The 16,849-nt window shown below is 47.3% G+C and overlaps 1 long non-coding RNA gene across 1 annotated transcript in view; it reads right to left on the bottom strand.

Moving 5' to 3' along the window:
- Window positions 1-1,417: 1,417 nt before the first annotated feature.
- The window catches only part of LOC106044024 (uncharacterized), a 104,034-nt gene continuing 88,602 nt past the window's right edge, over window positions 1,418-16,849 (bottom strand). Inside the window, exons 9-11 of the long non-coding RNA XR_010832063.1 lie at window positions 4,778-5,059; window positions 3,523-3,640; window positions 1,418-2,616 (exon numbers count right to left, since the gene is read on the bottom strand). This is a non-coding gene — a long non-coding RNA (uncharacterized lncRNA). The remainder of the gene's footprint in view (window positions 2,617-3,522; window positions 3,641-4,777; window positions 5,060-16,849) is intronic.

The following is a 16,849-nucleotide window of genomic DNA, read 5'->3' as shown; positions in this document are numbered from 1 at the left end:
TGCATGGAAGAGAAACACGTGGTGTGTGGGGATACATAAACACACGTACACTGATTTTCCATCCAGGCGACCTCAGTCGGATCAGCTCCAACCATCTTTGCAACAAACCTTTAATGTCTCTCTGGTGAGGGGTGTCTCCTTGGGAAAGTCATGGAAGAGCCATAAACTTGTGAGAGGCCTTGCCTGGGAACATACACTGTTTTCTACAGATCGGGTCTGAAAATATACTACTAACATCTGATTCATCTCCGTATACATGACCGAGTGATCAGAAAACTGATTACTTCTGATGGCCCTCTGAAAATCTAACCGGTAACTGGATGAGCAAATAAGCACCTGGCAGCCAGATCAGATGATCACTTTTCAATCAGCTCAGTTGCTGATGCTCATCAGACACCTAAAACACTAGTGACAAGCTAACTGGTAAATTTTCCTTAACCAGTTAACTACTTGTTAAACCACTTGTAGTCAAACAACTTCACCAAGTCCTCTCTTAAATCCTAAGCAAGCTGATCTGTTTTCACAATGCTTGTAAATTTCCAGGAGTCACATGAAGTGTGTGTTAGAGCATGTCACTGTATGCAGGACATGAAGGCAAGCCCCAAAAGGACAGAAGTCATATTTAGCATGACTTGCTCAAAAGACTATTTCCACTTGCCAACAGCTCTCTCCCTTAGAAATAAAACCTCAGATAACCCACATCCCCAGATCACCTGTAGTAGGCTCATCAGCGCTGAGTGTACAGAAGAAACAGTACGCAAAGCTTCCAGCAGGTCCTCTTGGGATAACACAGATTCCCCGCAGCTCCTGCCTCAAGGGAGAAGAGGGAGTGGATCAGAGCTTCTCCTGGGGCTGCAGAGACCGCAGGCTCAGAGGGGAATAACCTCATGCTCTGGCTCAAGCAACCTTAGCTCGTCTGCAGACCCTGAAAGGGAGGGAAGAGTTAATTTGCACCCTCCCCAGTGAATCCACACTTGTCTGCCCACAGACATTACCCACAGCTGGAGATAACCTACACAAATAAACTGTAGGCTGCACATTTGCAAATACCACCATTTCTGCTTAGTTTGGAACTGAACATCAAGGTTTCTTCCATTACGAATGCTACTGGGATGCAGTCGTTGTTTTCTGCTACCACGGGGCAACACGTTAATTAATATATAAAGAAATAACGAGCTATCAGAGCCTCGTACAGGCTAAGCACTGCAGTGACTCCTGCGACTTACCCTGGCTTTAACGCCTCAGGAGAGCATGAGCACTTCGGCGTATCACAGCACCTGCTGTCCCCAGACCTCAGCGCATGCTACCAAAGGAAGACCAGCCCTGTCCCTGGGGCACTGATGGGAAATTGCAAGAGGAATCACTGATGTCACTACTTCTGATGTGGGAATCCACTGTAAACATGCTCCCCTGCAAATGCAAAGCTCTTCAGAAGAAGAAAGGAAATTCTGCTATTTGGGAAAAAATGTCGGATGACTTAGCATACAATACTTAAATTTCCTTCTGACCATACTAAAAACAGTTCATGGACTGGAATTGTCCATATGGGTTGGTGCACGTGTTAATCCTAACCCAGGGGTTGGCTGAGCCTCTCCTGGTGACCTGGAGTAACAGTGGGAGCCATTTTGACTCCTTGATTTTCATTCCCATTCTTCTACATCTTCCTCTAATTCCTTCAAATGTAGAGGCAGGCTGTTGCTAACCCGCAGACACATTGCTACAGCTACTACTTCCCACTGGTCTCTTACTATTAGGAAGAAGACACCTGAGATGTAGAAGCAGTTGTAGTCGCAGTATCTCCATACACTTAGTCCTGCCCCAGGACTCCTGGTTACTGATGTCTTCTGTTTATACGACCTTTGATCTGCTGCTTTAGCAAATGACTGATATTTCACCGTGTGTGTTTGCGAGTGCCCCCGTTCTGAGTTGTGCAGCAGAGGGGTTCAGTGATACAGCAACGGGCTCCAACCACTGAAGAAATGAAAATACCAATTTTCTTTTACATCAAAACAAGAAAGAAATTGTTTTGTAAATAATGAAATGCAAGCTTTCACAGCTGTTTTGATACAATTCTGAACGAGACGGGGTTTCCATTACTCAAGGCCTTGTCTGTGTTACTGGGTAGAAAGTTCTCCCGAGCAGGCAAGAGCTTTTGATGTCAGCTTTTATCTTCTTCTTCCATCATTCCATGACGATCCCCTTTGCCCCTCGTGGTGAGGTTCCCAAACATGTAAAATGATGAAGGATCTCAAGCCTGTCAATGCGACACATATTTCTAATATGACAAGAATTTCTGAAAATTCTAATGTGTGTAGCTAATTTTCTCTCTTCCAATTGCTGTTTCCTCTGCCTTTTTTTCCCATGACTACATGTGAGATTCTTTATCTAAGAATTATAGGGATCGCAGCCTCTGAGGTTACTAGTACAGACTCCTTTGCTCTTCTTCCAAAAAGTCTTCTTCAGCCAGCTCAACGGCAGAGTAGAAAAGTAGCAAGATACGGTTTGCTTGGCTTTAGCAATCTTCTAGTCTTTGGGAGTTATCTAGGCGTTGACAGCCCAGCTGTATCATCGAGCTAGAGGCATGGAGAGGGAGCAATTGGACAGTTCCTAAGTACGCTTTGGACAAAGAAGCAAAAATTCCTGGTGAGCACTTAAAAACAAGATCCATGAGATCAGCTCATTTCCCTGCATCTTTGTGAAGCACGGAGCCATAAGCCTCCTAAATCTTATCACTGACATTATACTGAGACATTGACGTAAATACAAATTAAAGTCAATCATAAGAATCACGGGGTATTCCTTGGGCAACCTGAAATAGTAGGTGGCATCCACGCCCATGGCAGGGGACTGGAACTAGATGATCTTTAAGGTTTCTTCCCAAGCTATTCTAGGATTCCCTTAGTAATTAGAGCAACAGAAGAGATTCCTTAAAATGTGTTGTATTTTCTTAACAACAGAAGAGTCAGAAAAATGTACAGCAAGTTACCTTTTGTATATCCAATGAGCATGCTACAGAAAATTCAAAAGATCTTTTTAGTCCATGGAAAAAAATGATCTGGATGAAATGTATTCACACTCCCTAAGTATGAAAACAGCAACAGCATCACAACTAAACCTTCCTGCTCCCAGATTCAGCAGTCAAGTTCTCACCTACCTATTTGTGCTATTAATTATTACTAATTAATTGCATGTAGAATTTTGTATTAAACCTCCCCTAAGAGATGCTGTTATGCTGTTTAATCACAAAACCAAACCAAACCACAGTAGCTAGCACCTAGCGCGGCAGTATCTATCTACCTATCTAGTCTATAGATCCCCGGCAAAGGTTCTCTAGCGTCAAGGTAATTTACAAAAAGAAAATGACAGCTGCTGACCCCACCTGCCTTCTAAAAGTTTATGATCTGCAGGAATGTTTGGGTGAGCAGCCCAGAATATGTATAGTTTTATTTGTTCAATAATACACAGGTAGAATCAGGAGTAATATCTCTCTTCTTTCCTTCTCGCTCCTACAGTAACACCTACCTGCGGTTTGCAGGATGAATGGCCACAGGACTGTAACAGCCATAAACAGATGCTTAAATGCGTTGCTGAATGGGGATCAGCAGCACCATCAGACAAGCTCTGACTCCTCCGTGACGATCTAACAGTGGGAGAGGGAAAAGGCCTTAAAGTTGGATTAATATTAAAGGCTGTCATCTCAACCTTCCTGTTTCAAGTCAGAACCCAACAACAAAAAAGGAAGAGAGAAGGTAAGCACTGATACACCCGGACAAGGCACTCTGCAAGCACACAGCCAGAGGCACCTATTAGAGACAGAAAAGACAAGAAATGAAGCGATTTACCTGGGGACAAGGGCCACATTACCTACAGACCTGCGTGTCTCTGCCCCACGCATGCTCCCACCACCCTACAGAGAATCAACCTGCGCTAGTAAAGCCCTTCAGGCAAGCAGGACCCTGCCAACCTGCATCACCCAGCAGGATGGGGCCGTAGCTCACTGGGAAGCTCATTACACATGTGTGGTCAGCCTTGCAAATATAATAGTGCAGTAAGACTATAAAAGACATATTGAACTAAATTTTTCCAAGGATGATGTAACTGGGTGGGGGCACTACCAGGCTCACGATAAGCTAAGAATAATAATACTTGAAATAAAACATTTGCATGTAAATTTAGCTCCTAAAATTTATTAGCAGCAGGAAGATAATGGTGTAACAAGTTAATGAAGAGTCACCATGAGATCATATTTATATTAATCCGAAGCTTGTAGGCATTGTTTCTTGGAGGAAGTACTCATTGTGTGTAGTACAGTAAAAGCTGCTTTAAAACAAAGAGATAAAATAGTTGCCTTAACACAGCAGCAGCATTGTCACTGTAAATCTGCCGTGCCACATATTTTATTACATTTTCATAGCAGAAGAGGGAATTTACAATGTGATACTACAAGCTCAGCCAGCCTTCTTCTGTCAGTGGGGTACCTCTCTTAACTCATATCTAAAATATTTGCTGATACTGAAACGTGACTGTGAGATACAAAAACAATCTTTTACAACACAAGAGAACATTATATTCATCTAACTTACAGCAAAAAGAAGAAAAACAAATAGCTTGAGCATCTGTTTCTACAGAGTGGACGATGTGCTGCAAAAACTTCTGTTCTATGGAAAGAACAAAGGGAGGGAACCACTGCTGAGCTTAGGCAGCTTTTGTGGATGAAGGAGCAACATAAAGATGTTATTACTGCTGTTACCAAATAAAAAATAATGCCTCACCTTACCTTTAGGGATAAGAGTCACCCACACAGTCTTTGAGCTTGACCTCCTGTAGCCAAATGTTCACAATGTTGTCAGGACATTATAGTCATTCTTTATGGCTTACACTAAGCAGCGACTTGTCCAAATCAATCAAGGACTCATTGTTCACTTTCTTTTGGGGGACCATTTACAGCATATTTTGAATATGCTTGCAGAGATAAAAGCGTCACGTAAGCATGAGAGGACCACATCCATCCTGAACAGAAAAAGTCTTCAGGTGATGAAGAATTCAGCATTAGGAACTCCTATTGATGAATTAGGAAAACGTATGTGTAACACTGTAAATGCAATTTGATCAAATTATTTGGCAGGTTTCTGTTCACCTTAGGAGGTACAGAACTTGGTGTCAAGAAAATCTTACAGGCAAAATGGGCAAAAGAGCTAAGAAAAAGAGGAACTTGGTGCATAGCTTATGAACAAGACAACAGCGACAGAAATCTTGTAGGTTGGTTTAAATCAAGAGGGAAATAATAAGAAAAAGAACTTCAAAAGCATTTGCAGGGAGGAACATTCCACCAAGACAAAGTCATCTGTCCTTACTTTCCCAAAAGCAGCATGATCAAAGCTGATTATGGGATTTCAAGCACTGAGTGTTTCTTTGTATTGCCCAAGCAGAGAGCGAAAATGCTTTATGATACCAGAAAGACAAAAGGAAGATCCTCAGATATTACAAAGCCGGGACCGGGATTTAATGTCTTTGAAAACACATCGGTGCCTCCAGCCCACCCGCACGATGACGTGAGACACGGCCCATCACCGTTACGATTGGCTGTGGGGTTTTGGGTAACACACTGATATAACACTAAACAACAACATATGCACTGCATTTGTAATGAGATTGGACTTTTAACCTTCGAAAGCAGTGGGAAACAATGGGGCTTTTAAAAATACCAGCTCAGAGGTAAGGAGAGGGTCAGCCTAATACAATTTATAAATATAAAACCAGTCGCATAGCTGAGCTTCACTTTAAAACATAAATTATTTGAAAGAGTAAGAGGAAACCAGAGGAGGAGGGAGAAAAAGAGAGTTGGCAAAAGGGAAAGAACTAGGAGACAGCGGAAGAGATGGGAGAGGAGGGGTGCACAGCCTCTCACAAACTGCCCCACTACCCAGGGAATTACACCCCTCGGGGGCTCCAGCTCACACCGACACTACTGACCGCGTGTCCATTTGCCTGAGCTGCAAACCCTGACCACCAAAATCTGGTGGCCACCTTGTCCTCCCCACGCACCCTGAAACGCAACCAAATGTTCGTTCCTTCAAAAGGCCTGAGCTCAAAGGAGCAGGTGACAGACGCTCTGTCCGGGCTGCTGAGCCAGATGAGGCTAAGTCAGAACTTCAGCTGCTGTAAATGTGCCCAGAGCAGATCCAACCGATTTCCACTAACTTAAAGGACTTGATGAACTTGGAGACTACCGTGAAGTTTAAGCTCCACGTGCCCACAGTGTCACAAAAAAATAAATACAAAATCACTGCTGTCTTTGCCAGTGCAGGTCAGTGCCTTGGGCCATGCTTCAGCACCCCTCTGTACCACAGCAAGAGCTGCTCTTGGGGCAAGGGGACGGCAGGCAGGTCCTCCCCCCTGATTCTTCTCTCCCACTCCTCCTGGCTCTCCTCCTCTCCCCAGTTTGGCCCAGCACAACCCAGAGATCAGTAGGTTTAAGTGAGAGCCACCAGCTTTGATCACATTTTCACGTGCCAGGCTAGTGGCCGTTTTACCGTGTTTCCCTCACACCAAACTAACACATTCAAACAGTGGCAAAGCAAAGGAGGGATAAAGAAAGGAACTACTAAAGAAAAGAAGAAAAACAAAAACGTGAGGATTCAAGGTAACCAATTCTGGCACCATTTTTGTCAGAAACATGGGCCTAGACAGGATCATGCTGAACTCAGATCCCTGTAATCTCTAACACACAGCACACTCTATTTCGGGAGGACCCAGAGGACATTCCCTTCATGTATTATCAGACATTACAGGCCGCTCAGCACCATTACTCAGAACCCTACTGAACCAACTTCAGCTCCCTGGGAAGAGACCAGGTGCTGCCACCCTGACCTGCCTCGGGAAGGGCAGAAGAGCTCACCAGTGCCTCACCACCTAGGAAACAAAACCTCCCGCTCCATGGGGGACAACAGAGAGAAACCTCAAGGTTCCTTTCTGGGAAATGGGAGGGGGCTTAGAGAAGGCCAGCTTCCCCAGCCTCCGTGCAAGAGCTCCCTGTTATCCTCAGTATTACAACTTACCCAGCCCCGCTGCCCTCCTGCATTGCCACATTGCCCGGTCAGCCGCTGGCTTGCAGACAGCCCTGGCAGCCCTGCTACAAGGCCATCGGACCCTGGGGGATAGGATCGGGGGAAAACCGCTTTTTTTAAGCATCCTTATCTGCTTTCAAATCATGGCACCTGCCACGGCTTCGAGCCAGGCTCCAGCTCTCCTCCAAAGCGTTAGCCAGGGCGCTGCCATGGCACTCGGAGGCGGCACCTCCTGCTCACGAGGCTGAGCAGCACCGAAGCAGCCGGGCACTGCAGTCCCTCGTCAAGGAAAACGACTCGAGGAGGATTTGGCAGGAGAAGGAGCAGCAAAACCTGACCCGAGTCAGACGCAGCTCTCCAAGAAATTCCTTTTCACTTGCAAGTGACATGCAGGCTCGAGCTGCCTTCCTGTGACTTACCAGCACCCTCCTGCAAGGCGGCATTAGAAAGGAGCCTGTCACCCAGGGATGTTTTTCAACAATACTTCATGTCCTCTTTTACTGTCTTCTTTTTAAGCCACTTCCAAACTCCATTCCTTTTGCTCCCTACTCAGATCAGACTAATAAGAACATCACCTCAGGGAAAAGACTCGTACACAGACAGACTTCCTCTTCAGAGGATCAAACAGACCAGACTGTTCCTTTTCAAGTTTTATTAATCCTGGTTCATAATTTCCACCACATCATTAGTCATTTCCTATTATTGAATAGCTGGTAGCAGCATCATCGCACAGTAAATAGCAAGATAACCATGCCACCTGCAATTTCTTGGCTGATACCTACCCACAGCCACATCTGGGTAAAAGACGAAGAGGTAAAATTAAAAGCCAAACCATGTCGACTTTTTTGATCTGTGGCTCATTTCTTTTATTCACATCATCTGCTCAGCTGGCTACATAAGCTGCAGCAGACCTTGTTTAAAAACAGCTCCAGAAGATTAGCACTAAAACCAGTAGTTTGGAAATGTGGTGATTTTCACTGGAATTCCCGTTCACGAGGCACGCGGGGTCTTAGGGGAGGTGGCTGGTTATCAGGGTTTATTATTTGTTTGGTTGCCTAAGCTTTTCCTAGCTTGTCAACATCCTTTAGGTAATTTTGCCACCAAAAATGGGCAGAGAATTCAAATGCCTTGAAGCAATCTGTTTTCTATTCGGTTTTTCTTGCCCTCTTCCCCAGAAAAGCTTATTTTTCTAATAATATCCTTTTCTTTCTACCATCTGGCTCAGAAGACTAACAAGGAGACAGTACCCCGGGCTTTCCAGTTTCTGTGTCACATCCCATACCCGAGTTTCTGGAGTGTCTTTTTGGACACCCTTCCTTCTTCCCTTGCCAAAAGGGTCCCCCCCTCCTCCCCAAGTTCAGGGTCGGGGTTTCTACGTGGCTCACTTTGTTCGGCAGAGCTGGACAGAGCCTGAGTCAGAAGCGTGCGGCTGCGATACCCAAGGGGCAGCTGGTAGAACAGTAAGGGCTGTTCTCTGCCCAGGCAGTGGCACTTCTCCTCTTTCCTCGTTTCCCATTATCTCAGTGCATTTTCCAGCTACAGGCCCTCCCTCTGGCCTGCAGTTTCCCCACGGGCTCTGCAGGAGAGCCTCACAGCGGCTCCACGCCAAGTTCGCCGAAGACAATGAGTCTTTCCACCATCTCCAGGGCAGGCAGCGGAGTCCCCAGTTCCCAGGACTGCGAAAGGATTTCCTCCTTTTCACTCGTCCTCACGAATGCAGGCTGGTACACGGAGCACAAGCACTCGGGCTGAAGCGTGACCCTCGCAGGAAGGAATGGCTCAGGGCTGATGGCAAGGCAGGTTGCTGCCACAGCCTTCCTACGTGCCCTTAGGCAAGAAGTCACTTGCCATTAGACTTTTTCGGCTCTTGTTTCGATTCGTGCCCCATTATTCTGAACACAAATATTGTTTATTAGAGGTCAGCTGAGTCCTAGGCGAAAAGAGGTAATTAGATGCCTAATGACTAATGGGTTTAACAGCCTTTCACGGAGCTCTGCGAGCATGGCTGCTTTATCAGGGCTTTCTAAAAGTGTGATCTGCCAACCCCGTGCATTACAGCTCTTAGCCAGGCCCGCAGATTCCTTCCTCTGGGAGCTCTACGGCCCTTCCAGGTGGAGCTTGGCAAACCCAGGAGCAGGGTTACGTGACTTGGCTGCGCAAGGCTGTGGCAACGCCTACGGCACTGGCACGCCCTTGGCTCCTTACCTTACCCTGACTCACCTGCCACCGCTGGCGCTCAGAGCTTCAATCTGCCAGCAAGAGGAGGCAGGAGCTGCCACGCCTGGGTGGGTCTGGCCGTGTTCACACCGCCCCAGCCCTGTGACCCAGAGCTGGTGCTGTCTGTCTTCGCCTACACAAGGAGAGAACGGTCTTTCATAATCCAAGGGGTCCCCACTGGCCGTATGTTTCTTTATACTTAAGCACGTTTTTATCTCTATTATCCTATATATGCATAAATTTACACTTTTAACATAAACATATTTATATATATATATATTATATAAAACATGCTTATTTTATAAAATAGAATAAAAGTTGACTTCCCACAACCAGCTTTCAGCTCCCTTGTCTGCTTGGGTGCACAATCCAGACCTACTCATTCCCTTTTCTCCTGTAATGCTCAGAGCACAAGAATTGCTCAGGTAGTGTACTTCTCTATATGCCCACCCTCCAAACTATCATTTTCCTCTTTTTCTCTGACCCAACACCCTAATTCCACACGAGCTTTTCATGTCTCTGTCTCCTCTGAGGTGTAAGCAGATAGAATTATTCCCCTCTTGAGCAGGAAACAGAGAGGACATCACCACAGGTCAAAAATACTGCACTTCCATGGCATGATATTTCAAAGTACTTTGCATTTTACCGCATTTCTGATTAACACAGTGTGGAGCACTGAGCTCACCAGCAACGGAGACAGAGCTCAGAGGAGTACCCAGTAAAAGTCAGACATGCCTTTAGTGCTTCCAGACGAAAGGCTGATAAAAGGATCCACCTCGTACAAGGCCACGGTGGCAGCAGCAGGGATGTAACTCACTACCTGAATCCCAGGACCCCTTTTTCCTTTCCCACTCCTGCACATCTTACACAAACCACGTTCAGCTTGGACAGGAGCTGCCTTCCCCAGAGCCACCCCTGCCCTCAGCTCTGCTGGCTCCTCACAGCTTCGCCTCACCTAACTTTAGGAACTCAGCAGCAGCGCTCAGTTAGGGACCTCGAAAACTGCTTTTAGTGAGTGGAAGAGCGGATGTTCAGGAGGTTGAGTTCCCACCTGGAGGTGCCTTGTTCCTGCTCTTCCAAGGGAGCCTAGAGCCTGAGCTGTAGGGAGCCAGAGCTAACTTGGGCTCCTTCAGTAAGCCAAAGGGGACGAATCAGGCAACGGAGCCAAGGGGAGTCCCCCAGCTCCTTGGCTGTCACGACAGCCTTTTCACTGTCACACAGGCAAGGGGCTTACCTCCCTGCTCCCCTTCTACTGAACGTGAGCTGATCCTGCACAATAAAACCTTCCTTCCTTCCAGGAGTGCAAAGAGCTCTAAGTAGTGTTCCTAAAGTATCTTGAGACCTCCAACCATAAAAGCGTAAATGGCTCATCTTCCCAATAACAGTAATAAAATCCTGGAATTGGTCACTTGACCGTAATTGTTGCATGGGTATCATAAATTGCTTTTGCCACCTCAAAATGAATTTCCATGAATCATGGCTTTTGTTCTCACAGCAAGTTACTTTTTGCCCTTCCGATGGAGTTCCTGCAGTAATGATGGGGGAAGTGTGTAATGGAGAATGATGGGCATCTTTATCAGCAAAGCTGGGCACACGAGCCATAGATCAGAGACACACATTTCTGGTACAGTAACATCTCAATAGCTCAGCTAGGACGGAGAAAGCCTGTTGATTTTGATATTCTGTACAGATGAGAGAGTCTTCAAGATCCTACAATCCTAAGAGTTGGCCAAAAGGAAGGAATCACTTCCATTCCCATTTTTGAAATGGGAAACCACAGCAGTGAGCAACTGATCAAAACCATGGAGTCCAAGACTGGAAACTGAGTCCAGATCAGGCTATAAGCCACTTTTTTTTTTCCCCCAAGGAAACTTCTGCCTTTGCCAGGACCCTGGTCATAAAGCTGCTGTGTAACTGCTCCATGAGAGCAGCCACCGCTGAACTCTGCACCAGCATCCAACAGTTTGACTCCTACTGTGGTCCTTCAGCCCCCTGCAGGACCAAACCCTGACATCCCGGTTTTGAAAGCCCAGCATTTCACGTTCCCTCACAGATACAAACAACAGGTCTTAATTCAAGAGAGAGTCAGGATGTAGCTCTTTATAACAAACCGGGAGAAGGGAAAGGTTTGCGATGGCACATAATCACTTAGCAGTGTACTGAAAAGCTGCCTGGCACAGCCTGCCCCTGCACACAGCACTTTCTGCCCTAATAGCGATCCTGATGGCTGGAGCTGTCCTGACTTTTATCAGCAGGGCAGCCTCGCACTCTGCTCAGACCCAAATGATCAAGTGGCCTTCACAGCAGCCACCACTTCCTATTAAAAGACTGCAAGAGATTAAGAAAGGATAAAAACAAGTGCTTATCATTTGGGAAGTAATGTCTCGGGTTATCTAAAGCAACGTAATTATATCACGAGCTTTATCTGTGAGTGGCTTTTTCCTTCCAGGGGGTAGGAATAGAAAAACTTTTCACTTCATAATGAGTCCTATTGAAACCCCATTTTGCCCTTGGCAAAAGGCCATTATCCAGCAGAAACATGTAATCATCCTAAAAATGCATAATGGCATGGAAAACGGACAAGTAGTTTCTTGAAATATTGTTTGTAAAAGGCCTAATTTATAATGGGGATTGTTTGTGTTAGGGCCTTTTGGCATGTATGGTTAACAAGAACTTGCTGTTCCGCTGCCAGTTCGCTTAATCAAGAGGGCCTTGTGCAGGCCGCGGTCGATATGGCCGTGGAAACAATGGGAGCTTTTTCCAGTCGCTGCCCCATCACGACAGAGGGAGCGCCCTGCTGTTTCATCCGCCGTTGTCCTTCGTGGCTGACGCCACTGCTGTCAATGTGCCGCATCGAAACGTGCACACGATCAGATTCATCGCACTGCTGTGGCTATCTGAAAAAAAACATATTAGGAACGATCTGGCAGCGCCATTAATTGAGGTCAATCGTGCAGCCATAGGCTGTCTGTAACAATGCCATTGTACGAGCAGCGCCTTCCCTGCGGAAACGCAGCGGTTTGCACACACGCCGTGAATGAAACCTCTGGGTTGGGCACTCTGCCACGCGAAGAACTGCAGCATGTGCGGGAGAAAACGTCCTCCAACGGGAAAGGAGGAAGGCTGCAGGAAATGCTCCTCACCTGATGGGTTATCAGGGTCGGAGTACACTTTGGTCGCATTTAGTATCCACAAAAGGAGGTAGGAATGGTTGCACTGTATCTGGTTGTATGTTTATCACATGTACTAACAAATTCGTAGACACACCAGGCATCCTGGTCCAAGGAAGCTCTCTCTGGTTCATAACCTCTGCAGATGCCCAAAAAACCTTTGTAATCCCTCCAAGCATCTTCCTTTATGGTCGGAAAAGCTGCGTTCAAGTTCCACAAACTGCTCATGGCAGAACCAGCACCCGGCCCTGATGCCAGGGCACAGGAACTTTACCCCACAGCAGAGCTAAAGTGGAAAGCCGAGGGCCACACAGGGCAAGGGGCAGCCTGGGCACTACCCAACACTGCTCACACCACTGAGCCAAGGAGCCATCTGCGGAGGGTGAGGAGGAATCGTGGCTTTCAAGGTTCGTAGTGCCAGGATCTCGGCCGGAGGAGCTGCATCTCGTTACACAAAGCAGGCCCTGGCTGCGGGTACGGCAGTTGTGCCTCGAGGCCTCCAGCACAGCCGAGGCCTATTGTGCCTGGCACTGCACATGCGGTTATTTTAAGCCGGTCTTTGCTACCAAGAGCTTAAAATTGACACAGAATGGTATTTTTAACAAAAGTACAATAATTGCCACAACTAAAATGAAAACAAAGCTATAATTTGGACAGCTTGACAGTGTGTGAAGGCCTTCTGTAGAGAAATGTAATTCAAGGCATTTCTGTCTTTCGGGCATTTTTGCTGGATCCACGGGTATCTCCCTAACGTATAGAAATAAGAACCCTTCTTTATTTGCTCCAAAGCTGTGTTTGTACAGCAACTGCTGAAGAAAGAGCTTCTTCCTTCCATAACCAAATAAAATGATCCCTTAGGATATTTATAGTCCTCACGGCCCAAAGGCATCGCTTGGCTCTCTACCACAAGCCCGGCTCCGTGTTACTATATTAAAAAATGCGAAGATGTAATTACGGGGTACTCAAGCCAGTGTCTGCAGACAAAACCTGCCAGAAGCGAAGAGGCATTTGCCGTCACACAGAGACAAGAGCCTGGATTATTCCCACTTTGCAGCCCAGCACTCTTCCAGGTAGAGGGCTTATGCTGCCAGGCCAAAAACTCCTTGTGCCTTTGATTGTCCGGTTTTCTTGTACCTTCCTCTCCTCGTCTGCGAGTTTCTGCCCTCCAAGTGCTTGCTACTGTCCTTGGGCTGGCAGCTACTACCCACAGCAGGGCAGCAGAAGGAAAACGTGCCCCCTGCGTGGTTTAATCCAGCTGGTCCCTGTGGGGCTGCAGGCACCAAGCATCCATGTGCAGGCTCCATCCCCAGGCACAAATCCTGGCCAGCCCTGAACCTGCCCCCGGGTGACTGCTCAGGGTTAGCAGGTTTAGGACCCAGAGATCTTCATCCTCCCAACACCTCTGTGAGTGTCTCGACGCGGCAGAGTGGAGCTAAGCAGGGACCAATTCAGGCACAGCACCACTTCCTCCGAGGCCTCAGGACACCCGCACAAGTAGCTACGAAGGAGTGAAGTTATGAAGAAAGAAAAAGCACTTTTCCTCAGGGCGCATGAGCTCTGACAGGAAACTTTAGAGAAACTCTGGGGGAGGGATAAATCATGGGGATGATGAATCGCCCACTGGCCTCCCAGACTCCTTTCCAATCCAACTGTCCTTAGGAGGGTTTCCTCTGAGCCGAGCACAAAATCCTCTCATAAATACACACGGAGTGTCGGGGCGAAGAAGCCAGGCATAAAACCCCCAGGCAGGCTGAGCATTAGCAGAGCTGACAGCAAGGCAAGTTGTTCACCTGCTCCTTCCTTCCCAGGTCAGTCTCCTGTTCCAGCAGCCTCTCGGTTTGTCCCTTACTGAACGTCATGGACAAAAAGCTGAGTATTTCCTGGCAGAAAGCAACGTGAGAAGCAGGAGCCCTTGTCCCAACTCAGCACAGCCAAGCCAGCCCCAGAAGGGCAGAAAGGCAAATTTTTGCCCGTTTTCAGCTCAAAGCAACCAAGTCTTCCATACTGCCCAGCCAAAGCCAAGAGCCCCTCTGTAACGCTCGCCCTGCAAACCTCCTGCCGAGCTCATTTGCTCTGGGAGTCTACAATAAAACCGCGAGTTTCAACATTTGGCAGTTTGATCCTGCAACGAATGGGACAAAAATCTTTCAAGTGGACGATGGAACACCGGGATGCTCCCCGTACCCTCACACCTCTCACACCCTGCCTACAGCTCGGCCCAGTCCTGCTTGCCGCTTTGAGCTCAGAGCCCTGCTGCCCTTCCACGTCCCCCGTGTCACGCAGCGTCTCCTAATGCAAGATTTCCCCCACTTTCCTCTCTGGCCGGGTGCAGAGGGGACCTCTCCAACGCAGTATCCGCAGTGCCACCTTCTGGCCTGCGACACGAATCCCAGCCACCCAGCAAGGCCCTGCTGCGGGAAGCCTTGTCCTTCAGCCTGTCCCCACGGTGGTCACCAGCTCTCCTGGCCACATGGAAAATCGTGTTGTGCGATGGGCTTCACAGCACAACAGCCACACCGGTGTCGGTCACCGGGCTGAAGAGCTCAGGGCACTCAGCCCTTGGGTTGTGCCCCACACAAGCACCACGCCACGGCTGCTCCGCTCCTCCCAGTGGCACAGCCGAGTGCCACCACCCTTTTCTCCGGCTCGGGAATCCCCGCTCTGCTTTCCTCCCCAGGAAGATGTATAAGGGCAGGAGAAACTGCCAATTCCCTGCGCTTTTTCTTGGCCTGGCGTCCCAGGGCTAGAAATAGGCTGCTGCTGTCGCTGCCAGCAGCAGCGTGTGAAGTGTGCTCCAGTATCAGATCACTGCAGCCCGAAACCAGCGGCTCTGCAGCCATTTTCAGTGCCTGAGGCTCTCACCTGCCCCGCAGCAGCTCCTCAGCTGCCTCACGCCCTCGGCGTATCAGCAGGTGCATTTCCATCGGGGATGATCTCAGATCCCTATCCTGAAGCGCAAAGACAAACAGCTACAAAGGAAGGGAGAAAACACGTCACCAGGAGCCTTTACGTTGCCCGCTGGACTTCTGTATTAATTCTCCACAACATTATTTACAGCCATACTAAAAAATTAAGTGCTTCATGGAGCTTCTCTGTGGGTTTTGGCCGCGTGGAACAAATGCGATTTCCTGATGCTTGTATCACATTGGCAGCGTGTCAGCGATTTCAATGCATCTCTCTAAATAAGGACTTAATGCTCGTTTATTATAGGCCCCATTATACCACTCTCAGCGGCTAAAAGGGCCTCGGTTTTTGGCAGAAATGTCATTTACACCCACCTTATGTCCTTTTTACTGCGTTCAGATCTGATATAAAAGAAATAGACAGTGTATTGCACAGCTTCAGCTTGCATCCTGGAAGCCAGAAGTTTTCCACTGCCCCTGGCTTTGGCCAACTGGGAAGACATTTCAAACCAAGGGCCCAGCCTCCACTAATACACTTATTTTTCACTTCCTTGCATCTACAAAGCCCCTTATAAAGCTGTACCAGCAGGGAAAAACAGCGTGGTACAAGCCTTGCCTGTTTTGTCCCTACTCTTCTGCACCCTCTCTATTAAAGAGGCAGGGGTGAGGCATTCCTCACCATTTATTCCTCAGGCTCTAAGCTCTCGGAGACAGGGATTGCCTCCTACACGCATGGACCATGCCTGGCACAGAGGACTCTGATCTTGGCTGGCCACTACAGTAACACACAATAATATTTGGATGAGGAGAGTTTACACATGTGGGAAGTCCCACTGGCTTCTAGAATAAGTCTCCCGACTTAGCCTGGGAACTGCGATTGGGAGATGTAATCATAACAAAACACAGCCTTTATCTCCCAGCGGGAACTCTTCCAACTGCCATTTTTCTTAAACCTTATCCATCCCTTTGTAAAATATATGTCTTTTAAAAAAATGAAGAACTTTCCAACTGAACTCACATTTCCAAATATGATTTTTAAATTAATACAGAGTTTTGGGGAGAAATTGGCCAAATTCCAATCAAGCTATCGCCACTGCAATTAAAGTGATTTTTCCATCTGAATATATCCCTGACATGGAAAGAAATTACACTATCGCTGTATAAAGCTGTTTTGATAGATCAGTTCCCTCACTGAGCATATTTTATACTCATCAAAACTATTTATACATCCTCACATATCAAAGCTATTCTAGGAATTTCGAGTCTGAATACTATTAGTCATTCTTGAAAGAACAAACACACACGGTACCCTTACTAATGCAGAGTATAGATACCTAAGAAGAAACAGATTCCCTCTTCTTGCCTGCTGGGGTGCACGCCTGCACAGATCACACATCCCAGTGCAACCAAAGATTCTACTGAGCTTAATTAAACAGCAACAAAAGAAGGCAGTTTCAGTCTCTTTTTAAACAAATATGCGCTAAATATGCAC

Source organism: Anser cygnoides, chromosome 5, assembly GCF_040182565.1.
Source record: "Anser cygnoides isolate HZ-2024a breed goose chromosome 5, Taihu_goose_T2T_genome, whole genome shotgun sequence".
Classification (NCBI taxonomy): Eukaryota; Metazoa; Chordata; class Aves; order Anseriformes; family Anatidae; genus Anser; species Anser cygnoides.
Note: the sequence above shows the minus strand (reverse complement) of the source record. Positions and strands in the feature narration are given on the sequence as shown.